The 15,968-nt window shown below is 35.6% G+C and overlaps 1 protein-coding gene across 1 annotated transcript in view; it reads right to left on the bottom strand.

Moving 5' to 3' along the window:
* The window catches only part of HTR2C (5-hydroxytryptamine receptor 2C), a 148,799-nt gene that overhangs the window by 81,587 nt on the left and 51,244 nt on the right, over positions 1–15,968 (bottom strand). The window lies entirely within an intron of this gene.

The raw sequence follows: 15,968 nt of genomic DNA, 5'->3' as shown, positions 1-15,968 counted from the left end.
CATGAATCTGCCATGGGTATACAGGTGTTCCCAATCCTGAACCCCTCTCCCACCTCCCTCGCCATACCATCCCTCTGGGATTAAGGTTCTTCCATTTTGTAGGTTCTATCAATACTTCATTCTTTTCTATCACTGATGCTCTTATCAGTTGAGATTTTTTGGATGCTCTTGTAAATGGAATTGTTTTCTCAATTTCATTTATGATTTTCTCATTTCTCCTGTATAGAACTATAATTAATTTTCATGTATTAATCTTGTATCCTCCAACTTTGCTGAATTCATTTATTAGATCTATATTTTTATGTGTGGGTTTTTTAGGATATTCCATATGAAAGATCATGTTACCTGTGAAAGTGGTAATTTTATTTTTTCTTTTCCAGTTTTCGTCTGCCTTTTATTTTCTTTCTTGTTTCATTTCTCTAGATAGAATTTCCAGTGCAATGTTAAGTGTAAGTAGTGAAAGCAGATATCTTGTCTTTTTCCTGATCTTAAAAAGTAATCTTTCATTCTTTCGTTATTGAGTCAGATGTTTACTGTGGGTTTTTCATAAATGCCCTCTATTGTGTTGAGGAAGTTTCCTTTTATACCCAGTTTGTTGCATGTTTTTATCATGAAAAAGTGATGGTTTGCTAAATGCCTTTTCTCTATCAGCAGAGATGATCACGTGCTTCTCTTACCTTTATTGTATTAATGTGATGTATTACATTAATTGACTTTTATATGCTGAGCCATCTTTCATTCCTGGGATAAGCCACACTTGGTCATGGTGTATAATATGATGCCAGATTTAGTTTGCTTTTATTTTGTTGAGGATTTTTTGCATCTATATTCAAAAGTGACATTGGTCTATACTTATCTTTTGTTGTAATCTGGCTTTGGTATCTGGATAATGCTGATCTCATAGAATGAGTACATTTGTTCCCTCATCTTTTATTTTGTAGGAGTTTGAGAAATACTGGTGTTAATTCTTCTTTAAATGATTGATAAAATTTTCCAGTGGAGCCATCTGGTCCAGGACTTGTCTTGCTGGCAGGTTTTTTGATTATTGATAAAATGTCTTTACTTGTTATCAGAGTATTTATTTCTTCTTGAGACACTTTTAGTAGTTTGCATGTTTCTAGGAATTTGTTCATTTAATTTAGGTTATGTGGTTTGTTGAAGTACAATTGTTCATTTATTATTTTATAATTCTTTTAATTTCTCTAAGTTCAGTCATAATGCCCCTCACCACTTTCATTTTTAATTTTAGAAATTTGCGTCTTCTCTCTTTTTTTCATAGTATTTCTAGTTGAAGGTTTATCAACTTTGTTGACTTTACTGTGCCTTAAATCTCAATTTCTCCATTTTTTGAAGTAGCGTTTATAGTTTTGCCATATACAGAATTCTTGGTTGACAGAATTTTTGTTGTTGTTGCATGCTTTAAATATGCAATCTCACTGCCTTCTGGCCCCCATAGTTGCTAAAGAGAAATTCATTATTAATCTTGTTAAAGATCCTGTATAATTTTGACCATAATGTCTTGCTGTGAATCTCCTGAAATAATATATGTTTATAGAGTTCATTGAGCTTCTTATACATGAAGTTTCATATCTTTCCTCAAAGTGTGGAAAATTTTGGCCAATAGTTCCTTAAATTTCTTTCTGCATATTTTCCCCCTTCTCCTCCTCTTCTGGCAGTATCATTATGCATGTGTTAGTAAACTTGATAGTGCCTCACATGTCTCTAGGGTGCTGTTCATTTTCCTTCATCTTTTCTCTTTCTTCTCAGACTGGATGATCTCAATTGATCTGTTTCAAAGTTCTTCAATTTTTCCTTCTTTTTGCTCAGTTCTGCAGTTGAATCAGTCTAGTAAATGAACTTCAGTTTTTGTATTTTTCGTCCTCCAAATTTCTATTTATTGTTATAACTTATATTCCTTTATTGCTATTCTTTGTTGAGATGACATTTTCCTTATTTCCTTTGGTTCTTTGTCCATGGTTTCCTTTGGCTATTTGAGCATTTTGAGAGTTGATTTAAAACCTGTCTATTTAAGTCTAATGCCTAGGCTTCCTCAGTATCATTTTCTTCTTTTTTTTACTATGAAGGAGTCATACTTTCTAGTTTCTTTGCATTCTTCTTACCTTTGATGAAACTTGAATACTTTGAACTTTATAATGTGGCAACTCAAGAATTTAGATTTTTTCCCCTAGACATGCATGGTTCAGAGTTCAGCTAGAGATATAAGCAGAGTTTATGGTTCCCCAGAGAAGAATCTGTGGTTCACTCTATCTCTATCCTTTCCTAGATTCTCCCTCAACTTTTAATTTTGAGATTTTCTCAAACTCTGTCTTCAGTTCCTCTGAGCTACTAAAACTACAGATTTTGGGGAAGTTTAGTATTTCACCTGGCATAGACTGCATCTTCCGCTTTGGCTAATAAGTCATGAAATGTGTAAACTCAACCAGTGTTGTTCACTTCTTCCAAGTCTTAAGAAACCCCTGAATCTTTGTTTCAGGTTTTTCTCCAGTACATTTAGAGTTGTTTTTGTATTGTGTTTAGAGTTGATGGGCTTGCCTGATAGCTCAGTTGGTAAAGAATCCTTCTGCAATGCAGGAGACCCTGGCTCAATTCCTGGATCGGGAAGGTCCTCTGGAGAATGGATAGGCTACCCATTCCAGTATTCTTGGGCTTCCCTTTTGGCTCAGCTGGTAAAGAATCCACCTGCAGTGTGGGAGACATGAGTACAATCCCTGGGTTGGGAAGATCCCCTGGAGATGGGAAAGGCTACCCACTCCAGTATTGTGCCTAGAGAATTCCATGGACTGTGTAGTCCAACGGGTTGCAAAGAGTCAGACAGGACTGAGAGACTTTCACTTTCACTTTCCACTGGCAATTCCAGAAGTGTAACTAACAACCATTGGAATTCAAGGAGCAAAACAAAGAAATCAAAGAAGTTATTAAGAATTATTTTAAACAAAATATTGATCAATGTTCATTTCTGTTCATCATTATCTTTTAATCTCCTCAGATTGTATCTACCCAGAAGTTGATTGTATTGAGGGTTTGTGTATTCTCAACCTGTTCCATTTGTAGAAATTCAGTTCAGTTCAGTTCAGTCGCTCAGTCATGTCTAACTCTATGTGATCCCATGGACTGCAGCACGCCAGGCCTCCTTGTCCGTCACCAACTCCTGGAGTTTACTCAAACGCATGCCCATTGAGTCAGTGATGCCAGAAATTACTTTTCCAATTTTGTTTCAAATATACAAGTATCACCTGACTGCCATTATGTGGAGAATTTTGTTTCTATAACCACTGGAATATAAGATGCATTAAGTCAATGTTGTTCTCTGTGTTTTATTTTTCTACTATTTAATTCATGATACATAGGTCAATGCATGGCACAAAGCAGGTACTCGATAAATATTTATTAAATTTGTAAATGAATATATCCCCCTCAACAGATTATAACATCACCCTAAATCCAACTTCATCATGCTGTGCTGTGCTTAGTTACTCAGTCATGCCCGACTCTTTGGGACCCCATGGAGTTAATCCTCAAGACTTCTCTGTCCATGGGGATTCTCCTAGCAAGAATACTGGAATGGGTTTCCATGCTCTCTTCCAGGGGATCTTCCCAACCCAGGGATTGAGCCCAGGTCTCTTATGTTGCAGGTTGATTCTTTACTGTCTGAGCCACCAGGGAAGCCCAAGAATACTGGAATGGGCAGCCTATCCCTTTTCCAGAGGGCCTTCTCAACTCAGGAATCAAATCAGGGTCTCCTGAATTGCAGGTGGATTCTTTATCAGCTTGGCTATCAGGGAAACCCAACTTCATCATATGCCAATATACATTCTCAATAAGGTGCGTATCCACTCTGCAGATCCACTATCTAGTCAGTTCTCAGTTCTCAGCAATTACACATTTAATAATGGCAAAAATGGCAACAGCTGTTACACAGTATCTTATACCAAGCACAGTGTTAGCAGTGTTAGTTAGGTACTTCATTTTTAGTTCTATTCCATATAACTGTAGTGTCAACTCTATTACCCTACAGTGTGAGGAAAATGTGTCTCAAAGTCTCAGACTTGTTCAAGTCTACAGATTTTTGCTCCAAATCTGACTTTTTTCCCCCAAACACAAAGGTACTTCCTATCACCATACACTATTTATTAAATAATAAATACAATTTTTTTTAACAATACAGGACAATATTTCTTGTGCAGGTTTTTCAAGAAGTCTACTTCCAAACCTGTAAGACAGCAAAATACAAAAACAAAGGGAATGAACAAGCACCTAAAGTAAAAACTATCCCAAAGATAGCAATATCAGAATGAGTTAAATTATTTATTTCTAGATTAACTTCATCGGAGAAGGCAATGGCACCCCACTCCAGTACTCTTGCCTGGGAAATCCCATAGGCTGCAGTCCATGGGGTCACTAAGAGTCGGACACTACTGAGCGACTTCACTTTCACTTTTCACTTTCGTGCATTGGAGAAGGAAATGGCAACCCACTCCAGTGTTCTTGCCTGGAGAATCCCAGGGACGTGGGAGCCTGGTGGACTGCCGTCTATGGGGTCGCACAGAGTCGGACACGACTGAAGTGACTTAGCAGCAGCAGATTAACTTCTTTATCAAAAATAATTGCAGAAAACGTTCTCTGAATTTATGTAAGCCAAGTTTTCTCAAACTTGTCTGATTATAATTATCCCCTAAGGTTTTTATCAAAAATGTTTTTCCTGGATTTCACTACAGACATTTTAATTCAAAATATTTAGAATTTCAGTGAAAATTTAGTTTCTGTTTGTCTTTGTAAGAAGACAAATGGATCTTTCAAGTTGTCTTAATGGAATTAAAGTGTATTTTCTTTAGATAAAATTTTTTAATATAAATTTATTTATTTTAATTGGAGGTTAATTACTTTACAATATGTGAAAAGTTTGTTGGAAGTTGCATAGCAAAAAGGCCATATAACATAATTTCCATGGGGGAGATCAGTTAGTCGAAAGAGATAAAATCTTGTTTTCAGAAGCAAAAATTGCATAGTGTTTCGTAAGACATTTTCTTATATTCACTCATTTATTCATTCAAAGATTACATCAAAGATTACATCAGATTACAAGATTAGTAACCAAAACTCACAGGCATCACCACCAATACTGACAATAATGACAAAGACTAAATAATAGACACTGTAAAATTTCAGTTCATTTGTTGAAATGAAAAAATAAAAGGGATTTATTTCTATGAAATGTTGGAGATAACATTTGCTTGGTACAATAAATATTTGTTACTTGTATAAAGGAGTATCCTTACCCTGCAGATCATAACCCCACCACAGAGAAAATACCAATTTTCTAATGTTCTGATAATGATTAAGAGATGTGGAATGTTGGACTGTAAAATAATGCCAAAGCTAAAATGTAAATGAGAAGTTATAATTGATGTCTTTAAGTTAACATATATGAAAAGATGAACAAACATTAAAAAAGTTTTAAAATTTCTTCAGTTCATTTCATAAAATAATACAGTGTAAGTATCAAAACTTACAAAATACTGAAAAAAATGAGACTAGAGACAAATAGCATTCATTGATATAGATTCAAAATTGCAAACAAAATATTCACAAATATAATCCAGCAAAGAGTAAAATGAATAAAACATCACAGTAAAACAAAATTTAGTCTAAGAATGTAACGATAATTTAATATCACAAAAATCTGCCAACATAGTCTCTTATATTAACATTTGTAAAGAAAGTTTATGATCTTTATTCTTAAGAATAACTTTATAAAATGCTATAAAATACAGGAGCCATTCCTAATTAAAACTTTAATTAATTATATAGAGATAAATAGAATTCCCCCTTAAATTTGATAACTTAACAAAAACCAAGAACAAATATAAACAGTAATGCATTAAATTCATTTCAAGTATGTTAAATTTAAAAACTGGACAGGGCAGAAATTTACAGAGACTTTAAAGCAGCTACCATAGCCCTACTCAATGAAGGAGGGGTGGATATTCTTGAAATTAACAGAAAGAGAACTTCACAAATAAGAAGTAGTACTTATGAAAAAGAAACAAATGAAGAGTTTAGAGCTGAAAAAAAAATCACTGGGTGGCCTCAATAGAAGAATGGACATGAGAGATGAAGAGTCATTAAAACTGAATGTAGATCAATAGGAATTATCCAAATGAACAAGAATGAGAAAAAATTAAAAATAAATGAGCACTGTAGGAACTATGGGACAACGACTATAGGAACATGCCTTTGAAATCTTGAGAGAGAAGATACTGGTACAGGAGAAAACTATGTGAAGAAACAATGGGCTAAAAAATTTCATATTCGATGCAAAATAAATCTACAAATTTACGAAGTTCTGCAAAGCCCAAATGGTTAAACCAAAGAAAATCATGCCTAGACACATCATAATCCGGTGAAAACAAAAGATAAAGAAAAAAATTCTTGAAGCAGCTGAGAAAAATGACTTTTTCATGAGAGACCAGAAGGTATAATCACAATTTGGAATTTTATATCCAGTGAAACTATCTTCAGAAAATGAATGTGAAACAAAAAGATTTTCTTTAGGAAAGGAAACTAAGAAATTGATTGCCAGGAGACTTACTTTAAACAAATTTAATGATGCTCTTCAGAAAGAAAGAAAACTTATAAACTTTAAGAATAAATGAGGAACAACAGAAATGGTAAACAATCTGGGAAAATAAAATAATTATTTTTCTTTTCTTAGGTCTTTAAAAGATATGTGACTGTCAAAAACAAAAATTATTACATCATCTGAGAAGGTTCTCAATGTATATAGGTAAATTCCATACTATAATTAAAACAAAAAGGCAAAGGCTTAAGGAGCCTATATGGATGTAAGATTTTTATATTCACTTGAAGTAACATTAATTACTGGGAAATTATGACAGATTAGCTATGCATATTTTAATCTAAACACAATCATTAAAATTTGTATGGCAAAACCAATACAATATTGTAAAGTAATTAACCTCCAATTAAAATAAATAAATTTATATTTAAAAATTGTACAAAGAATATAGCAAAAAATCAATATATCAATGAAAATGGAATACTAAAATAAAATGCAGGACCCACCAAATAATTCAGAAGAGGAAAAAAGTAATTAAGAAGAGAAGAAAAAAGTAATTAAAAAGTAAAGAAAAAGAGAATTAATAATTGCATTAAATGTAAATGATATAAGGTGTAATTTGTATCAATTTAAAGAACTAGCCTTGTTGGATTAAAAAAGTATAAAAATACTATATACTGTCTATAAGAAACCTACAATTTTAAATATAATGTAGATAGGTATATAGTAAGAGAATGTAAAGAGATAAACTCTGCAAGTACTAATCAAAGAATGCTGGGGTTATATATTAATATTAGACAAAGTAAATTTCAGATCAAAGAATGTTACTAGGGATAACAGTGACCATTTTATAATGATAAGGGTGTCAATTCCTCAAAGGGATCTAACCATACTAAATATTTATGTACCTAATAGCAGAGCTTCAAATTTCATGAAGCAATTAAAGATAGAAAAGAAAGAGATCAGAAGTACAATTGCTACACATACACACAAACATATGTACAATGGAATATTGTTTCATGTTCAAAAGAATAAAATTAAGATACATGCTACAACATGGAGGAAACTTAAAGACATTATTCTTGGTGAAATAAGTCAGACACAAAGGGACAATTCCACTTACATGAGGTTCCTAAAATAGTCAAATTCATGGAGACAGAAAGTAGAATGGTAGCAGCTGGGGGAAGGGAGTATGAGGAGTTATTGTTTAATGAGTTCAGAGTTTCAATTTGGAATGATGAGTTCTGGAAATGGATAGTGGTGATTGCTTCACAATAGTGTAAATATACATAATGTTACTGAAATGTATGCTTAAAAATGGGTAAAAGGATAACCAAAAAAGTAAATAGCACTTTTCAGCCACCGTAGAAGCCCTTCCATGTGGTCTGACTGAATTGTAAACTCTTCACCTCCACAAATTAACCACAGTCCTGGCATTTACAGTAATCAGTAATAACATTTCTCTATAGCTCTATAAATAAAGTGTGCATTTCTTAGTGGGAAAAAAGTACAATCACAATTATACTTTGAGATTTCAACATCTTTTCCTCAGTAATTGATATAAAAGCAAACAAAAATTACTAATGGTATGAAAGAACTGAACAACATTAAGAACAAACTACAACAAATTGACGTTTGCAGAACACTCTATGCCACAATGATATATACACATTCTTTGCAAGAGTTCATGGGAAGAAACACAATAAATTAAATCTTAAGAAATTAATATAATTTATATTACATAATGTATAATTTTCTGACCACAACAGAATAAGCCTAAAAACCAGTAACAAAAAGATACCTTGAAAAAGTCAAAGTATCTGGCAATTAAACAACACAGTTCCCCACAATCCATGTTTCAAAAAGGAAGACAAATCATATCAGAAAATAATTTGAACTAAATGAAAATTAAAATAAAGGATCAAAATTTGTGTGATGGTGTTAAAGCAATACTCAGAGGGGAATTTCTAACAATAATGTTTTATTTTTGAAAGGAAAAAAAAAATGTAAAATCCATGATCTATGCTTCTATATTAAATGGACAAAGAAGGGTAAAAATTAAATCCAAAGTATTAGAAGAAATGAGGTAATAACTACAAAAGCAGAAATTAATGAAATTGAGGAAATTCAATGAGATCGAATGAAATAAAATGTTGGTTGTTTGAAAAGATTTTATAAAATTGATAAACTTCTAGTCAGATTGAGGAATAAATAAAAATAGAAGACACAAAGTACCAATATCAGTGATGAAAGAAGAAATATCTCTGTAGACTCCACAAACAGTTATAAGGGGATAATAATTATAAACAAATATATAAATGGATATATATGGAGTATTAGAAAATGGTATTTATTTGCAGGGAAGGCATGGAGACACAGATAGAGAGAATGGACTTGTGGATACAGTGGGGGAATAGAGGATGGGACTAATGGAGAAAGCAGCATAGCACTACCATGTGTGAAATAGATAGCTGATGAGAAGTTGCTATATAAAAAAAGGAGCCCAGCCTGGCACTCTGTGATGACCTAGAGGGATGGGATGCAGGAAGGGGAAGGAGGCTCAAGAGGCAGGGGATATAGGTGTAATTATGGCTGACTCATTGGAAAAGACTTTGATGCTGGGAGGGATTGGGGCCAGGAGGAGAAAGGGATGACAGAGGATGAGATGGCTGGATGGCATCACTGACTCGATGAACGTGAATCTGAGTGAACTCTGAGAGTTGGTGATGGACAGGGAGGCCTGGCGTGCTGCGATTCATGGGGTTGCAAAGAGTCAGACACGACTGAGTGACTGAACTGAACTGAACTGTGTTGTTGTACAGCAGAAACCATCAAAATATTGTAAAGAAATTTTCCTCAATTAAAAAAAAATCAAGAATGATTTGCCCATAAATTTTCTAGGGTTTTGGAGTCCTTAGACATGAAATCACAAAGTTTCTGAGCTATGCACTGAGGCAAGAATTTCAGTGGAGAATGTGCTCCTGAGAAAAAATGAAAACAACAAAAGAAGGATACAAGTGTTCTAAATCACCAAACCTGAGTCAGCCTTTTCCTCAGCCTAACATTTGCTCACTTGCACTCTGTGAAGACTGCCAAAACCAGGATAGTTTACTGGAAACTTAACCCAGATTTGAATTCATCTGAACGAAGCCTTTTTAGAACTCCAAAGTCTTTTTAGACAGCCAGTCTTTTAAGTTAGGGAACAGTTCCATCCTAACTTAAAGTCTGGAAAACTTAATGGAATCCTAGGCTGTCACTCAAGTTGATGGTATTGACAGAACTAACTGTCAGCAATATTTCTTATAGATCAGTAATTTCCATACACAGGTCCATGGAGAAAACTGAGAAATTAAGTGTAACAATGTAATTTTAATAAGGCTATATTTATTCCATTTAAATATATTTTATTAAATAAATTCAATAAATATATGGAATTTTTTAAAAAAAAATTCTGAAATTATCCTCCTTATGGAATCTATAAGGGTCTAGCCCATATGATTGGCTGAATTTTGCTTTATTATTTTATTCCTGATCCCATGTTTTTGAGGACTCAGCACATTCTTGATGTTTCCTATCACTCGGCCCTTGACAGAATACCCTGGATATCATTGCATTCTGCATCTTACATCAATTATTTCTTCTAAATGCTTTCGGGGAATGCCACGCTTTCTCCCTTGTAATCACACCCACCCCCTTGCAACTTGATTCTTCTCTGATACTAGACTGCGTTTCTACCCACTTGAACTTGATTTAGAATTATTGGATCTTCTTTTGCTTCTGAAATTCAGACATTTTAAAAAAAATTTTGCCTTGACCACCAGACATGAAATTCTGGGCTGCTTTTTAGGCTATAACCTTTGCTTCTTTCTGCAGTAGAAAGTAAATTCTCTCTCCTTCTATCTACTCTGAGTAAACAGACCCTAAGTAAATTTGTTCAACTACTAGACTCCACTACCTTGGTTCTGCTGAGAGGAGGAGCTGCAATTCTGGAGGTATTACCTGTATGCTGTAGAGTTGCTGGCAACTCTGCAGAATGCTCAGACTACCGCACAATTGCACTCATCTCACATGCTAGTAAAGTAATGCTCAAAATTCTCCAAGCCAGACTTCAGCAATATGTGAACCGTGAACTTCCTGATGTTCAAGCTGGTTTTAGAAAAGGCAGAGGAACCAGAGATCAAATTGCCAATATCCGCTGGATCATGGAAAAAGCAAGAGAGTTCCAGAAAAACATCTATTTCTGCTTTATTGACTATGCCAAAGTCTTTGATTGTGTGGATCACAATAAACTGTGGAAAATTCTGAGAGAGATGGGAATGCCGGACCACCTGACCTGCCTCTTGAGAAACCTATATGCAGGTCAGGAAGCAACAGTTAGAACTGGACATGGAACAACAGACTGGTTCCAAATAGGGAAAGGAGTACGTCAAGGCTGTATATTGTCACCCTGCTTATTTAACTTCTATGCAGAGTACATCATGAGAAACGCTGGACTGGACGAAGCACAAGCTGGAATCAAGACTGCTGGGAGAAATATCAATAACCTCAGATATGCAGATGACACCACCCTTATGGCAGAAAGTGAAGAGGAACTAAAAAGCCTCTTGATGAAAGTGAAAGAGGAGAGTGACAAAGTTGGCTTAAAGCTCAACATTCAGAAAACGAAGATCATGGCATCCGGTCCCATCACTTCATGGGAAATAGATGGGGAAACAGTGGAAACAGTGTCAGACTTTATTTTTTTGGGCTCCAAAATCACTGCAGATGGTGACTGCAGCCATGAAATTAAAAGATGCTTACTCCTTGGAAGGAAAGTTATGACCAACCTAGACAGCATATTCAAAAGCAGAGACATTACTTTGCTGACTAAGGTCCGTCTAGTCAAGGCTATGGTTTTTCCTGTGGTCATGTATGGATGTGAGAGTTGGACTGTGAAGAAGGCTGAGTGCCGAAGAATTGATGCTTTTGAAGTGTGGTGTTGGAGAAGACTCTTGAGAGTCCCTTGGACTGCAGGGAGATCCAACCAGTCCATTCTGAAGGAGATCAGCCCTGGGATTTCTTTGGAAGGAATGATGCTAAAGCTGAAGCTCCAGTACTTTGGCCACCTCATGCAAAGAGTTGACTCATTGGAAAAGACTCTGATGCTGGGAGGGATTGGGGGCAGGAGGAGAAGGGGACGACAGAGGATGAGATGGCTGGATGGCATCACTGACTGGATGGCCGTGAGTCCGGAGTGAACTCCGGGAGTTGGTGATGGACAGGGAGGTCTGGTGTGCTGCGATTCATGGGGTTGCAGAGGGTCGGACACAACTGAGCGACTGAACTGGACTGACTGAACTGCAGGCCCTTCTCTATCACTAAGTCATGTCTGACTCTTTGTGACCCCATGGACTGTATCTTGCCAGGCTCCTCTGTCCATGGGACTTTCCAGGCAAGAATACTGGAGTACGTTGCCATTTCCTTCTCCAGGGGACTTTTCCGGGCCCAGGAGTCAAACCCTTGTCTCCTGTATCTCCTGCACTGCAGGCAGATTCTTTACTCACGGAGGCATCAGGGAAGCAGGCTAATATGTTCAATGGTTTCCTATTGGCCCCGGGCTTACAGATCCACTCAAACACCACTGTCTCTTACAAACCAAGGTCATAGAACACAGTACTCTACCCTCTAACAAAGATCTGTCAGAATGCCTCTCCAGCGATGTAGTTCAGCATCTGTGGCACGTAGATTTTATGCTTCTTCAGTGAGGAAGAGTGATGTTTCTGGGATATGTCCTGATGATGTGGGCAGGGAGATGGGACATCCTACATATGCAACCAGCCAGCACCCCCTTAGTATAAAATAGGGATTTTCTGGCAGCACTATGCAGGATGTTCAACCTCCCCGCCCATGTGAAGGTTAGCTGCCGCATCATGAAGTTTCAATTTCTGTCGAAGGATTTGTCACTTGATGCATCTTTGTGTGAATCATTTCAGAAAGACCTCTTCCAAACGGGTCATCTGTTCCTGGTGAACTGGCTGTGATTACTAATAGCCTAAATGATCTAGAAGGCTGGTAACTGATAACCCACCTCATACTCAAACTTAAGCCTAGTATCTCTAACGATATAATTTTCCATCAACTTAAAAGATAAAATTCTCTTGATATGGATGCCAAGATATATCATGGGTTACAAACACTCTCCAGTTTCACTCCCAATTCTGTCAACCCTCATAAAATAAATAACCCTCATGAAATAAAATGTCTAATATAAACATAGACTTCTTATACTACAGTAGAGGCAATTCTATTTCTCGAAGACCCTAGTTGGGCTACATATACTTATTCCAGTTATCCAAGATTATCCTAGTTGAAATTAACTATCTTATATGTATCACAAGTTAATTGCAGAAAGCATAGGTCTAGAAGCAACATCCTGAGACTCACTGTTCCATGGCTATGCAATCTGATCATCACACTCTGAAATAAATAAACTTAGCTAAAGGCAGACTCTGTCAGCCTCATTCTTTTACTTGAACAAATTTTGCTTTATGTACTATCCTATCTCAAGCCTCTCAGCTCTGAGAACTTTTATACCTGTAAAAATTCTTGAATCTTCTATTCCACAAGCACCTAACACCTGAAAGGTTCAGTATGATGTTTATTATCTTTTAAAAAACATCCTGGACTTGCTCCCCTGAAATAATCCTTTAACCCATCTATCCTGGAGTTTCCCACATGATTTGCAATAGAGCTAGTTACTTTTGAGTTGACTTCAAGTCTTTTCCTAGGGGAATATGGCAAAGATTTCCATTTCTCTGTTGATATTTTTTCCAGAGAATGGAAGACTCAACAATTTCATGTATCTTGGGTGGGAAAGGGATAAAGACAAAGAAGAAATGATGAGTACTTTCCTGGAGCTCTCTGCCTAACCAAGTATATATTAATGAGAATTTTTGTTATTGATATTAGGGGTTCTACTCTAGTAGAGTAAGTATTAGGTATTTTTCATTCTGAGTTGTGTCCGATTCTTTGTGACCCCAAGGATTGTAACCCATCAGGCTCCTCTGTCCATGGGGTTTTCTAAGCTAAGAATACTGGAGTATTCTCCTCCAGGGGATCTTCCTGACCCAGGGATTGAACCCCCATTTCCTGCATCTCCTGCCTACACTGGCAGGATTCTTTATCACTGAGACACCTGGAAGGCCCACTCTAGCACAGTAGTGGAGGAAAAACAAACAATGCGCATAAGGGAGTAAGATATTGTTGTGGCTTTAAATTTATGCCTCTAGATGTTTTTTGGTTTTGGCTTCATTTTAATACATTAAGTTCACCTATAATATGGTGAACTTCCAAAGGGAGGAAAAGCCTATTTGTATCATTTAGGTAAGGTGATTACTAAATCAATAGGAGAAAATATATTTTAAAATGTATTAAGTATTCATAATTTATCATCTTGATGATACTAGTAAGATTAAATTTAGATAATTCTTAGATACTTGAGTGATAAGCATCATGACCACCCCATCATTCTGACTAAAGGCCAAAGTAAACATAAAATGTTCTTTTGAGTAAATTTTTAATAACAGTCCTTTAGATTTCTGTATCATATTCATTAATACTAAAATGCACTTTTTATTAACAATTAGGATTCCAAATAATGAATAACTCATCCCTAACTGGGAGAAGGCACTGGCAACCCACTCCAGTACTCTTGCTTGGAAAATCCCATGGACGGAGGAGCCTGGTAGGCTGCAGTCCACGGGGTCGCTAAGAGTCGGACACGACTGAGCGACTTCACTTTTCACTTTCGTGATTTGGAGAAGGAAATGGCAACCCACTCCAGTGTTCTTGCCTGGAGAATCCCAGGGACAGGGGAGCCTGGTGGATTGCCGTCTCTGGGGTCTCACAGAGTCGGACACGACTGAAGCGACTTAGCAGCAGCAGCAGCAGAAATTTTTAGGTCAGTGTGTTTCTAACTTATTTGGTTGCTACTCTTTAATTTACTATTTGGTGGAATACATTTTCTACAATACATTTAATCTAAAGATATAGCACAAAATCTGTAAAATCAATTGACTTTTATCTTACATTTATATGTTAATATTTACTAAAAATCTAGTCAAGTCTGAATTAATTGCTATTGATACTAGTATCGACAACATGCTGCCAGATAGTTGGCAGATTTCTTAAAGCCCTGGGTAGGAATCATGGTTTTAGAACACTCAAAGTAACTAGGTCAAAAAGACACCATCTACAGCCTTATTTAGAGCACCTTAGTAACTGCTGTTTGTGAACTTGTAACCCATACTCATTATCTGCTCTCTCTAGTTAGTAATCCTCTTGATTATTTGCAGGGAATACCCAAGGCTTGGAAATACATCTTCAAGTGAACTCCAGGTATTGAATTCCCTTCTTTTACATCACAGATTGAAACCAATACTTAATCAGTACTTTTCATATGCCCAATTTTCAAACATCCCCACATCCTAAGGTTTACTAAAGCTTTTTGTTTTTTACTTATTCTCTATTCAAATGATTCACTCTGCAGAAAAATGAAAATAGATTAAAGGTTACTGTGAAATTTTAAATAACAGAAAACAGAAACTCCTTATAAAGCTTCTTAACGGGGACCAGAAAGCAATATTGACAATACTGAAATACAATTTCATAAAGACAAACTCTCTCTCTGTCTATGTGTGTATATATATATGACTAAAATGTTGTGGTTTACAATGAAAATATTGCCATTTAAAAATATTTCCCTAAAATTTCACAAGTTTGCTTTTAAAAAACATAAAACCAGTGACAATGTGTTTCAGGAGCCAAGTAATGGAGTAACTACTACATTGTATAAAGATATGTTCTTTTCATAGTAATACATTACTCAGATTATTAATTTGAATTGTTAGTATTGTAGATATATGTTGAAATGAATTTTAGGAGAACTGGTATATTTTATTAATTTAGGGTTTATTCTCTCCCTTGTTCCAAAATAAGTTTAAGGTGTTTTACTGATATGGCATTGAAATATGTATTTAATAAATATTAAGTTCTTAATACATAATAGGTAGATGGAGATGATACAGAAGGCAAACATTATATTTGTTCTCATGATTTGATAGTACAGTGAGAAATATTATAAGATAGAAAACTAAACTGGGCAAAAGAGAAGCACACATGGAGTAAAAGGGTATTTTTTTTCATATGCAGCAATTGAGAGAAGAAAGCCAAAGGAGAAACAAAATCAAAAAGCAAACAAAAACTTGGGATTTTTGAACGGCATTTTTAAGCCAGAGAATGGCAAATATTTTCTGTAAGGGGCTAAATATGTATTTTAGTCTTCGTAACTACTCAACTCTCCTTTGGTAGGGTGAAAGCAGCGATCTTTGAA

This window comes from Capricornis sumatraensis, chromosome X, assembly GCF_032405125.1.
Source record: "Capricornis sumatraensis isolate serow.1 chromosome X, serow.2, whole genome shotgun sequence".
NCBI classification, from domain to species: Eukaryota; Metazoa; Chordata; class Mammalia; order Artiodactyla; family Bovidae; genus Capricornis; species Capricornis sumatraensis.
Note: the sequence above shows the minus strand (reverse complement) of the source record. Positions and strands in the feature narration are given on the sequence as shown.